A 12,715-nucleotide genomic window follows, 5' to 3' on the forward strand; every position below is an offset into this window, starting at 1 on the left:
GCCTGTGGCCATGCTTCCTATCCTTGACTTTGAGTTTCATGCTCTGGAGGCTGAGTGTTTAAAAATACATGTGGGTACAGAATGGGAGAAAATACTTGCAAAGGAAGCAACTGACAAGGGATTAATCTCCAAAATATACAAACAGCTCATGCAGCTCAACATCAAAAAAACAAACAACCCAATCAAAAAATGGTCAGAAGACCTGAATAGACATTTCTCCAAAGAAGACATACAGGTGGCCAAAAAGTACATGGAAAGATACTCATTATCGCTATTTACTAGAGAAATGCAAATCAAAACTACAATGATATATCATCTCACACTGGTCAGAATGGCCATCATCAAAAAATCTACAAACAATAAGTGCTGGAGAGGGTGGGGAGAAAAGGGAACCCTCTTGCACTGTTGGTGGGAATGTAAATTGATACAGACGGTATGGAGATTCCTTAAAAAACTAAAAATAGAACTACCATACAACCCAGCAATCCCACTACTGGGCATATACCCTGAGAAAACCATAATTCAAAAAGTCTTGTACCCCAATGTTCACTGCAGCACTATTTACAATAGCCAGACATGGAACCAACCTAAATGTCCATCGTCAGATGAATGGATAAAGTAGAGGTGGTACATATATATAGTGGAATATTACTCAGCCATAAAAAAGAATGAAATAATGCCATTTGCAGCAACATGGACGGATCTAGAGATTGTCATACTGAGGGAAGTAAGTCACAAAGACAGTATCATATGATATCACTTATATGTGGACTCTAAAAAATGGTACAAATTAACCTATTTACAAAACAGAAATAGAGTCACATATGTACAAAACAAACGTATGGTTACCAAGGGGGAAAAGGGGGAGGGTAAATTGGGAGATTGGGATTCACATATACACACTACTATATATAAAGTAGATAACTAATAAGGAACTACTGTATAGCACAGGGAACTCTACTCAATACTCTGCAATGGCCTATATGGGAAAAGAATCTAAAGAAGAGTGGACGCAGGTGTATGTATAACTGATTCACTTTGCTGTACACCTGAAACTAACACAATATTGTAAATCAACTATACTACACTAAAATTTAAAAAAAAATACATGAGGGTAACTTTCTCAAGTTTCCCACCGGACATTGAGAACTATTGAGTTATTTATCTCTGTGCTATATATTGATACTTTGTGACAACAACTGCTGAGATAACCATTATTATTCCACAGCTGCAAATGCTTCAACCCATGTTACATCCTGGGAGGAGGTTCAGAGACCACTGGGCTCCAGTCTAGGTCTGTCTGAGACTGGGGCTGAGTCCCTGCCCTGTCACCTCTGCTGGCTGCATCGATGCTGTGATAGCCTTTAGGTGGCCCCCTCTGACTGACCAAGATCATACAGAAGGGAGTCTCTAAGCCCGGGCAAGATGAGCTTTGACAGATCTATGAAGGCCTGTGAGTAGTCAACCCATTCCTCCAGCAGATGCAAGAGAGAAATAAAAGTATTTCCTGCATATCAAACAAACTTCCAATACTCCAACCAAGCTCCTCAGGAAAAGCTTCACGTTATAAGTCCCTTAGTGTAAGTTAAATTCTGGGAAGAAATTTGGTTTGGAGAGAGTGTCCATTCATTCAACAAACTCCAGATATTTCATGATAGAAAGTAAATTTTCTGAATTGATCTGAGCTGTTCCCAACCCTGTACATTGTAAAAATGTGTAACTCAAATCTCTCCTTCTTTTCTTAATACATTTTGTTGAGTATAAAGTTAGAAAATTCTGCTACTTGAAGTAACCTCCCTATAGGCGATCCACATATAACAACGGAATTACAGATTTCTGATTAGGTGGCATGTTTTGTCATCTGATTGCCCAAATATCAGTCATATTACACATTCCAGAGCATGGACTCTAAGGTAATTGCCCTAGCAGTAAAGTTATAATAAACTGTTTATTGTTCGTTACATAACACAAAATAATTTTCTTATCCAAAACATGTATTTCTTTAAAAGTGCCTGAAGATATAAGCACGATCAGTGAATAGGTAAACAAAATGTGGCCCTTTTGTATAATGGATGACTTCTTGTTAATAAAAAACACTACAAATCACTGACACGGGCAAAAGCACAATGAATTTCAACAACATTATGTTGAGTGAAAGAAGCCAGACACACAAGATTCTGTCTATGTGAAATTGGTAACAAGGCAAAAGTGGTGTAGTGGTAGGTATGTATGTATGTATTTACTTTTAATTCTTGTATTTTTAAAATTTTTATTGTAGTATAGTTGCTTCACAGTGTTGTGTTAGTTTCAGGAGTACAGCAAAGTGAATCAGTTATACATATACATATATCCACTCTTTTTTAGATTCTTTTCCCGTATAGGTTATTACAGAGTATTGAGTAGAGTTCCCTGTGCTGTACAGTAGGTCCTTATTAGTTACTTATTTTATATATAGTAGTATGTATATGTCAATCCCAATCTCCCAATTTATCTCTCCCACCCCTTTCCCCACTGGTAACCATAAGTTTGTTTTCTGTATCTGTGACTCTATTTCTGTTTTGTAAAGAGGTTCATTTGTACCATTTTTTTTTTAAGATTCCACATATAGGCGGTATCATACGATGTTTGTCTTTCTCTGTCTGACTTACTTCACTCAGTATGACAATCTCTAGGTCCATCCATGTTGCTGCAAATGGCATCATTTCATTCTTTTTTTACTGCTGAGTAATATACCATTGTATATATGTACACATCTTCTTTATCCTTTCCTCTGTCGGTGGACATTTAGGTTGCTTCCATGTCCTGGCTATTGTAAATAGTGCTGTAATGAACATTGGGGTGCATGCACCTTTTTGAATTATGGTTTTTAAATGTCCACAGATTCTTTGATAATCTTCCTTTTACGAAACAGTGCACAGTTACCCTTAGCTTGCATGTGGACTAGACTTAGTAACTAATTTTTAACAAATAGAATAAAACAGAAGTAAGTGTCCTGGTGATCAGAGACAGAGAGAGAGGGAGAGAGAGAGGAAAGAATCAGAAATCACAGGATGGGGGAGATCCTGAATTTTGTTAATTCAGATAATCCCCTGCCCTTCTTGACCTTTCCCAGACCTTCCTCTGACCACCTCCCATCTCTCAACTCTCACAAACAGTGGCCTGTGTAAGACTCTCTGGTCCAGATTCTGGGAAGAGTGGTGAAAGATTCATGATACTATACAACCCTCTTTTTTTCGCACAGCTAGGCTCTATCAGCCCTGGACAATGCACCTGGGCTGGGAAGCACCAGGAAAGGTAGTGTATGGGATGCGGCAGTCATTACTTTTATCCCCACCATGTCATAATTTCTAAATGGCCAAGAATTAGAAAACCTCATAATCCATCAGACTCTACTTTCTGTCAATATGCTAAATATGCAATCAGGAGAGATGAAAAACAATTAAGATTTGCTTTGGAAAAGTACCAGAACCTAATTTACAAAAATGAAACACCTTGAGACAGATGGTAACTAGACATGTCCTGGTGATCATTTTGTAATGTATAGAGATATTGAGTCACTATGTTGTGCACCTGGAACTAACACAGCATTGTAGGTCAATTGTAGTTTGATTAAAAAATGTAGGAACTGGAAGGCAATGCACCAAAATGCTAACGGTGGTTATCTGTGGGGCAAGGATTATGGGTGATTGTTATGCTTTTATGTATGTTCAATTGTATGCAATGAGTATGTATTGCTTGTAAAATTAGAAAACACCCCAATAATGTCATTTAAAGTGGAAAACATTTAAAACTAAATAAATTTTAAAATATTTAACACATTGAGGCTGACTTCCAGCTTCAATGCCAAATGAAATTTTTTTTTTTTTAATTTTTTGGCTGTGTTGGGTCTTCGTTTCTGTGCGAGGGCTTTCTCTGGTTGCGGCGAGCGGGGGTCACTCTTCATCGCGGTGAGTGGGCCTCTCACTACGCGGCCTCTCTTGTTGCGGAGCACAGGCTCCAGATGCACAGGCTCAGTAGTTGTGGCTCACGGGCCCAGTTGCTCCGCGGCATGTGGGATCTTCCCGGACCAGGGCTCGAACCTGTGTCCCCTGCACTGGCAGGCAGATTCTCAACCACTGCACCACCAGGGAAGACCCTGAATTTTTAAAAATCTCCCCAGGTGATTCAAATATTCCATTCCAAATGAATCATGGCTCTGTTCTATGTAACATTTACGGTTTCTGCTTTATGGCAGACACTCAGTACAAACCTTGTTAGTGAGGGGGGTAGCTCTTGTTACTGGTGACTGTAACCCCCGGGGCTAGGAAAGTAGCTGGAACTTAGTAGGAGCTCAGTAACTGCCTGTTGAATGAGTGTTACATAGACTCTTCGTGCTTCATGAAGTAGATAAAATAGTACATTGTGGTATTTAGTATTTTACATTTTTCACAGAACAGTCAAAAACTTTGTCCCAAATGAACTCAGACTGTCCCAGATATGCCAATCTTCTTTTGAGACTTTGCAAAATAATTGCCTCTGCCTCTCATTCATTCTCCTTCCCTTCCAAACACCTCCTGGCTAACTTCTACTCATCCTGCAAGTCTCAGCCTCTGCTTGCTCCTCGGGGAATCAGGCCTTGACTGAGAAGCGGCTCAGAAGATGGCCTCGACCTTCTCTCACTGCACCGGTGTATCTTCCTGGTGCCTTTTTGAAGCTCCTGCATAGAAATGGCTCTTCTATTTATTGGTTGTTGATCCTCAGTGACCCATGGCCTCCTTAAGGACAAGTACTGCCTCTTCCTTACCTGGCATACCTCCGACCCCAGAGCCAGTGCCTGGCACACAATAGTCGCCCACTAAACATTGTTCAAGAGTGAATCATGTCTTCCTGCAGGATCGTCTCACGTTAGACAGTCTCTGGTCACAAGATCAGGCCTCCTTTGATCAAGTAGTGAAACCATCCGGTCTGCCTCGTGGAGGCTGGCATTGCTGAGAAGTGCTCCTTTTACTTGCTGGTCATTCCTGGTACCAATGTCTAAGCCCCAGAAAGTGGGTTAGCTGCAGTTTTTTGGTTCTATCTGATTCTGCTTTCATACAGATGAGCTGTTTGGAAGCTTCAGTCTCAATACTGACTTGTTAAACCTGACCATCTGTTGGGAAGGATTTTATTTTCAAGGAGAGCAGCTGGGTCCCCATTTCTTCCCTGAGGTTCATAGAGCTGATAACCTTTCTCTGTTCTCAGCAGGAAGCACATCCTTGAGCTGCTGGGGAGGAGATAGCTGAACTTTTCACTCCCCCTACCTGGAGGCACATTTTTATTCCCATCTCATTACTCTTATTCCTCAAAATCATGGCTTGCAAGTCCGTAGATGGCATGCAGCCAAGAAGCTCTCTCGACCAAGATGAGGCTGTAGTAGCTGATGAGATGGATAAAGGGGAAGCACCGAGACCACAGGACCACTCCCGGTCTAGGCCACAAATGTGCACCTCTCTTAGGTTTCACTTTCTCACTTGAAAATAAAGGAGAAAACATCTATCTTGCAGTTTTTGTGAGGATTATATAAGGTTTATTAAAGTGCCTAGCACAGTACTCAATCAGTGGTCATCATTACTTTTAGCTTTGAGTTGGATCCCTGTCCACGATTCTGCAGGAATATCACACACATTTGATTTGGTTCTCATAACAACCCTGTTGCAGGTTGCATTTCCTGGGAGCAGATTCTGAGGTGGTCTAGTGGGCAGGATATTTATTATGAAATATTCTTGGGGTCAACACCGAGGGATGAAAGAGGGAAAAGAAAGCAGGATGCGGCAAAGGGAGAAGTTGAAATATGACGCAGGCCCTATGACAGCTGTGGTCCAGCATACTCTGGAGCTGGAAGGGGATGTTGAAGAATTGTCCTGAGTTGGGCCAAAGGCCCAGGTCTTTCTACCCCTGCATCCGTCCATCACTGAGTGAGGGTGCTTTGTGTCTGATGGGCAAGTGATCTCAGGCACGGGCACTGTCTGCCGTGAGGCAGTTGCTAAAGAAAATGACAGCTGAAGGCTTTGCACCAACAGCCCTCCCAGCTGCTGGGTGACAAGTCCTTTGCTGCAGGGAGATCTAGTTTTTGTCACATACCCCTGGCTTGGCGCTTCTTTCCTAAATAAATGAGAAGGACACATACTTATTTCAAATGAGATAGAAAGAAGTGTGCACGCGCGCGCGTGTGTGTGTGTGTGTGTGTGTGTGTGTGTAGTGTTTGTAGAAAGAGGAGTGGGAAGAGATTGAAACCTAACACCGTTTTCTGTTTTTTTTTTTTAAAGTCTTTATTGAACCTGTTACAATATTGATTCTGTTTTGGTTTTTTGGCCACGAGGCATGTGGGATCTTAGCTCCCTGTCAAAACCTCAGCCCCTTTGTTGGAAGGTAAAGCCTGAACCATTAGGCCACAGGAATGTCCCCTTAACACCGTTTTCTTAATTGGAAGCCTTTGGAGAGTAAAGGAAATTTGTTTTACAAAGTGCAACTTGCTTTAGGGAAAAAATGCATGAACCTAAGTCATCTTCCTCGGCTTCCCAAGGAGATGAAGGAGTCAACCTGCGAATCCTACTTCTCTCTGTTAAAGGAAAAAAAAAGCTTCATAAATATAGGAAGAGCTGAGGAGGGAGCAGGGAGGTGTCAAAGTAAGAACTGCACAGGAAAAAAATTAAATAGGAAAGGAAGACTTCATGCAAGAATACTGCAGTGGGGGAAAGAGGGATGTTGCAGGTGTCAAACATGAGTTCACAGACATTTCTCTGCAGGGTGTAAAAGCTGGGATGGGGACGTCATAGCCGCCTGTGTTTGCTAATTGGCCTTACCCAAAGGAAAAGTAAACTTTCTCCAATCTTCATGACAGTAGGTGGTTTTACAATGTGGAGCGAGGCACCCACAGAAGTTAGGTTCCTACCACCCCCACCCCCCAGAGACTGTGGGGAGGTGGGAAGCTCTCGCCTTAGATTTTTACATTGTAAAGAGATGATTCCCAGGTCCTTGACAAAGACATTTCCTGGGTCCTAAAACTGGTGACAGGCTTCTAAGGAGATTTATATATATACACATATTTCAAAGGAGACAGAGAAAAAAAAAATAGCAAATATTAGTTTTGTAAAGTAAATGCTCTAAGAAAAGGAGGTCAGGGGCCTCTAATCAGGAAGAAACTTGCCCAGAGTTTAGTCATGCTAAGGGAAACATTAAAGCTGCCTTGGTCAGAGGTTTTCAGAAGCGCTCAAGAATCAGAGCATGAATGCCTGGTTTTGACAAGTCAGGTCAATTAAATCTGCTCACAGCAAGCAGCACTCCGGAAGATCGGTCCTTGCTGAACTGCCTTGAGATGGATAATCAGCTGTGAGCCATCCAGAAAGGGTCTTCTGAGTCAAGGTCCAACCAGGAAAACAGAAAGCAGCAAGTATCCTAAATAGAGTGGACTACGATACCTTATTTTTAAAAACCTTAGAAAGTAATAAAAGTAAAATACACTCACTGGAGAATTTTCAGAACATACAGACACGATGATCACCGTACTGTGATGTATGTTTTTAGTAATCTCATATGCATGAATAATCTGAATTCTCCCAGGTATCAGCAGTCTAGAGGTAATGCTAGGTCTTGTTATCATGGTAATGATGGAAGTTTCACTGACTTCACCTCTTTGAGTACTGGGGGGGCTGTAGCACTCCCCATTCCCCACCCCTGCCTAAACACACCCAGAGATTTCTGGAATCCCCATTGGAAGGGGGACATTGCAGGTGTCAAATGTGAGTTCAGAAACAATTCTTACAGGTATTTTCACTTCAGGCCTATAGCTGCTTCTCATGCTGGAGAGGGGGTGGCCTGAGCTTGTGAGATGGTGTTGCCTTTCACGGATGCAGCTCAGTGCTGGTAGGTAAGATGTAAAGTACGTTATGATGAAATAGTTCTCTTACTAAGGCATTTGTCTGATTCAGACCTGTTTGTCCTTAGATCCATTCCTGTGTTTTCCAGAGACCAGAGCCTGGGAAGAAGAAGGCAGGGTAATTCTCTACCTTTTCTACACCAGGTTTTACCTTCTCCACGGCTCCAGCTCAGGCTGGACACACCCACCATAGTGCCATTTTGCCTTGAGTGACCTCATCCTTGGGTTCTGGTGTTACCGCCAGCCCACACTATCCTAGGAGTGTATGTGGCTCCCTAATTTTCCTGATCTCCAGTTTTCCCATCACCTCCTATTTTCACCCAGCTGTCCTCTCTCCTATGCCACCAAATAGATGAATTAAATCTACTTAAAATATTTAGTCATTTCTCTTTTCCTTGTTGGACCCTGACTGGTACAGACCGTCTCTGGATAGCCGAAATGTAATCTAAGATAAACCTTATCCTTCAGGCTAGCTCTTATTTTCTCTGGGGAATCCCACAGGGGACAAAATTCTCTACAACTTCAGAATTCCTCAGAATCTCAACCACTAAGAGTAAAGGAAGTAGCTCTGTGTTAGCTGAATATTCCTCTCCCGGCTTCGTAGCAGAGACGGGGAGAAGGAAAAGCGTGACGTCATCTGTACGCCCCCGGAGGGTTTCTTCTCTTCATTGAATGCAAAAGGGGAGATAGAAATTTGGTGGGTTACCAAGATCTTTAAGTTCTATCTGCAATAGGTAAGATTTAGACATAAATGACATGTGAAATACGAGTGCGATTGTCTTTTAGGAAAGTAAATAACACCATACCGCTTAAAGGAATATATGAAAAAACAATTCTCATTATGTATGATAGAAAAGCATTCACTGTTTGATATGTCACAAGTACCCAAGGCCACTGGAATATGCTGAAATGAGTAAATAGTTGTAAATAACTTAAATTTTGCATACTGTTTTTAGTTTCTTCTTTCTTATCAATTCTTCAAGGCAATCCTGTTCTTACCTTTTCCTCATAGCATAAGGAATACATTAAATTCAGTTCAATAAACAAATAAATTAGAGTTTAATTACTGGAAACTGCAAGTAATTATTAATGCAAAAGGGTTCTCATGATTTGTGGTGAACTAAGGAAAATGGTATTCAAGGAACTTTATATAAAGTGTTTAGCATAGTAGGTTCTTGGTAAACAATAATTTCCATCCTACTTAGACTAAAAATGTATCTTCTTGGTTTTGTCTTGTTTAAACCAACATTAAAATTGTTCTTGTGTGCTCTGTCTCTTCTTTGCATATCCCCACTACCTTAGCCTTTCTCAAGCCTGTCATCCTCGTAAAGAGCTTGGGTGGGCATAACCAATGGTTACCTCTGATGCTCATTTTCCCAAGCTTTCCTAGAGCACTCTGATCTGCTTTTCAGGGCCGGTCATTTTGCGTGCATCACTTTGCAATATGATTTTCTCCCTTTGGTGATCAGAAAATCCCTCTATTGTCCTGAAATTGGGAGTTTGTAATGGACATATATACACTGTTATGTTTAGAGTAGATAACCAATAAGGACCTACTTATAGCACAGGGAACTCTGCTCAGTACTCTGTGATAACCTAAATGGGAAAAGAATTTGAAAAAGGTAAATACATGTATATGTATAATTGAATCACTTTGCTATACACTTGAAACTAACACAACATTGTTAACAAATATACTCCAATATAAAAGAAAAATTAAAAACTAAAATAAAATAAACAAGAAAGAAAAAAACCGGTTATGGAAATTAATTATAGTGCAATACCTAAGATTTAGACATAAATGCCACTTGAAATATGAGTGTGACTGTCTTTTAGGAAAGACTTTTAGGATTAATGGGTATTTTCTACTTGAATACCTAAGTCCTGTAATGCCTGACCACTCACTGTAAGAATCAAGAGCCTTAAAAGTGAATGTCAGACTTCCCTGGTGGTGCAGTGGTTAAGAATCCGCCTGCCAGCGCAGGGGACAAGGGTTCGAGCCCTGGTCCGCAAAGATTCCACATGCCGCGCAGCAACTAAGTCCGTGATCCGCAACTACCGAGCCTGCGCTCTACAGCCCGTGAGCCACAACAACTGAGCTTGCATGCCACAACTGCTGAAGCCCAAGCGCCTAGAGCTCATGCTTCGCAAGAGAAGCCACTGCAAAGAGAAGCCCGCACACTGCAGTGAAGAGTAAATCCCACTCGCAGCAACTAGAGAAAGCCCGCGCGCAGCAGTGAAGACCCAACACAGTCAAAAATAAATAAATTTTTTTTTAAAAAAGTGAATGTCTGATGACTGTCTCTCTGGGGCATCCTGAAGTTGCTGGGCACAAGAAGATACTTTCAGGTAGAATTGCTCTTTTTTGTTCATGAGTATCTTAAGAGCACATGCCACGCTTTTCCATTTACTTTGTGTCAGGTCCCTTAGAAATGGGTCTTGCACGGTTTGTACAAGTTCAATGAAATGAGAATTGCCTTTGTGAGCTTGTTGATGTTGGCACTTCAGTTTGCTACCTGTGGAGACAAGAGACAAAATCTCTGATATAAGAACCATACTTTGCAAGCTCTCCTGGACAGGTCATCAGACTAGCAGGACCTAGAGTTGAATCCCAGCTTCAGATCTTACTGACCCTGTAGTCTTGGGCAGATCATTCACCAGTTTGAGTCTCAGTGCCTTTATTTATAATATGAGAATAATTAATATAATATTTCACTAGTTGTTTAAGGATCAAATCTGGTAATTATATATGAAACAGTCATGTAAACTGTGGAGTACAAAACAAGTATAATTGGACATTATTAATTGGCAGAGACAAATTTGTGAGATAAAAGATTAAAGAAATATTAGCCAGTATATACCAAAATATTTTCAAATTCTTCAGACTCACTGCCTTGTATTTCAGGGTAGTCTATACCATCTTGTTTTTACCCTGAATTGAATTCACTGTCATTGAGCATCTCAGTGTATGTCTACCGCACCCTGCTTTGTGGTCAATGACTACAGTTTACATATAAACATCAGGGAGTTCAAGAAAAGGAGAAGGTAGGTCACAAACTTCCATGTCATCTCATGGAAAATTCAAGCTTATTTATTCACTTTTTCTTTCAAAGTTATTGACAAACTTTGAGCTACCTCAACGTTCAGATACCAGAGAAACAGTCTACATTTTTAAGGTAAAACATATACAAACTAAGAATCATAAGACTACTATATAGGTGGCGGAACTCTTTATGACGTATCAGACAAATCTAGACAAGTCTTTGTAGATGTATATTCTATTTATTGTTAATAATAATTATGTATTTATCATCTGTGTGTATCATGTATTGCTTGTATATATAATACCACAATAAGTAAGCATTTACACTACCAATTGGTTGTTTCTTCTATACCTTGGTCACCTCACTGGACAAATTGTTGAAGAAACAGTACATGGACAGAGTAAATCCTGATAGAATTTTTCACATAATACGGATATCACTGGCCAAGTTCATGAAGATATTAAAGTATAACCTCATACAAGTCGCACTTTTTAATTTTCATTTTATCTGAAAATGAGAGTAATAACTAACTTGCATATGAATACATTTAGTTCATCAGCTATTGAGACATCATTGAGATGGGATCACAATCGTAGTTATAAGGGTTAAATGAGATTCTATTTCAAATATGCTAGCACTGTGGCACCTTGTAATAGCTGTATATGATAATTCTATTTTCTGCCATGAAACACACCCAGCTGATCTTCCTTTCCCTCAAAATAATCACTAACAGTCATTGGGTGTTAATTGTATGGAAGCATTTTGTTTTGGTAATAAATGGGCCAGGTCTCTAGTAACATATACAAACTGTGTTATGGGTAAATACACAGCTAGCATCCAGACTTTGAAGGCTAGACCAGAAGACACCAAGGTCACTTCAACCACAGCTAGGGTTACATGCAAAAGCAAACTCTAGGAAAAGTCTTTATTGCTTCAGCCCCAAATCTTCATCAGATCTGATGGGAGCTTGACCATGGCAAAACTCAAAAGCCACTATTTGGTACTAGAAGTTCTGTGCTCCCCCTTTTTTGAGTATTCTTGTTTGGTGTTCTTTTATTTTTGGCCTATGGGCAGCAGGAGGTGGGTAGGCACACGTGCCACTGGCAGCCTCCCTGCAACAAGCTTCACAAGAGGGGGACAGAGTACAGAAATCAAATTGTTCCAAGAAGAGAGGATTGTGGCTGCATCTTGTTCTATTTAGAATGTCTTTACTTCTCTCTTACATACAAAACCAACGTCACCAACAAATGCATCTTTCAGCAAAGAGTGAAATGCCCTTTTTCCAGTGGTAAAGGAATAATGTTCCGATTTCTGCTTAAAGAAACAAAGAGAGTGTGCCCTCCTACAGTGAGTGTTCTAGCTGTGGGCTGCTCTACTCCCTGTTGCTCCACAGCTCTGTGGATCCCTTGGTAATTTGGATAGCCCTAGCAACCTCGACATCTTTCAAACCATTGATTTTTGCAGAGTTGGCAGTTATAAATCCAAGTTCCTGTTGGAACAGGACAGCATTTAAATGGAAAGCACCACAAAAGTATAAGCATCCCTTTAACATTTCAAGTTTCAAGAATTACATTTTGACTCTGATCTGCTGACATTCAAATGAAGTAATTTTTTTTTTTTTTTTTTAGGATAGTGGTTCTCTACTCTGCTTGCATTTTAAAATTACCTGGGGCACTTTTTTAAAATGTGCAAATGCCTGAGTTCTTCCCCCCAGAGACTCTCATTAGTTGATCTGGGGGTGTGACCTGATTCTGTTTTTATTTCTCTAGCGTGATCA

This window comes from Phocoena sinus, chromosome 4 (assembly GCF_008692025.1).
Source record: "Phocoena sinus isolate mPhoSin1 chromosome 4, mPhoSin1.pri, whole genome shotgun sequence".
NCBI classification, from domain to species: domain Eukaryota; kingdom Metazoa; phylum Chordata; class Mammalia; order Artiodactyla; family Phocoenidae; genus Phocoena; species Phocoena sinus.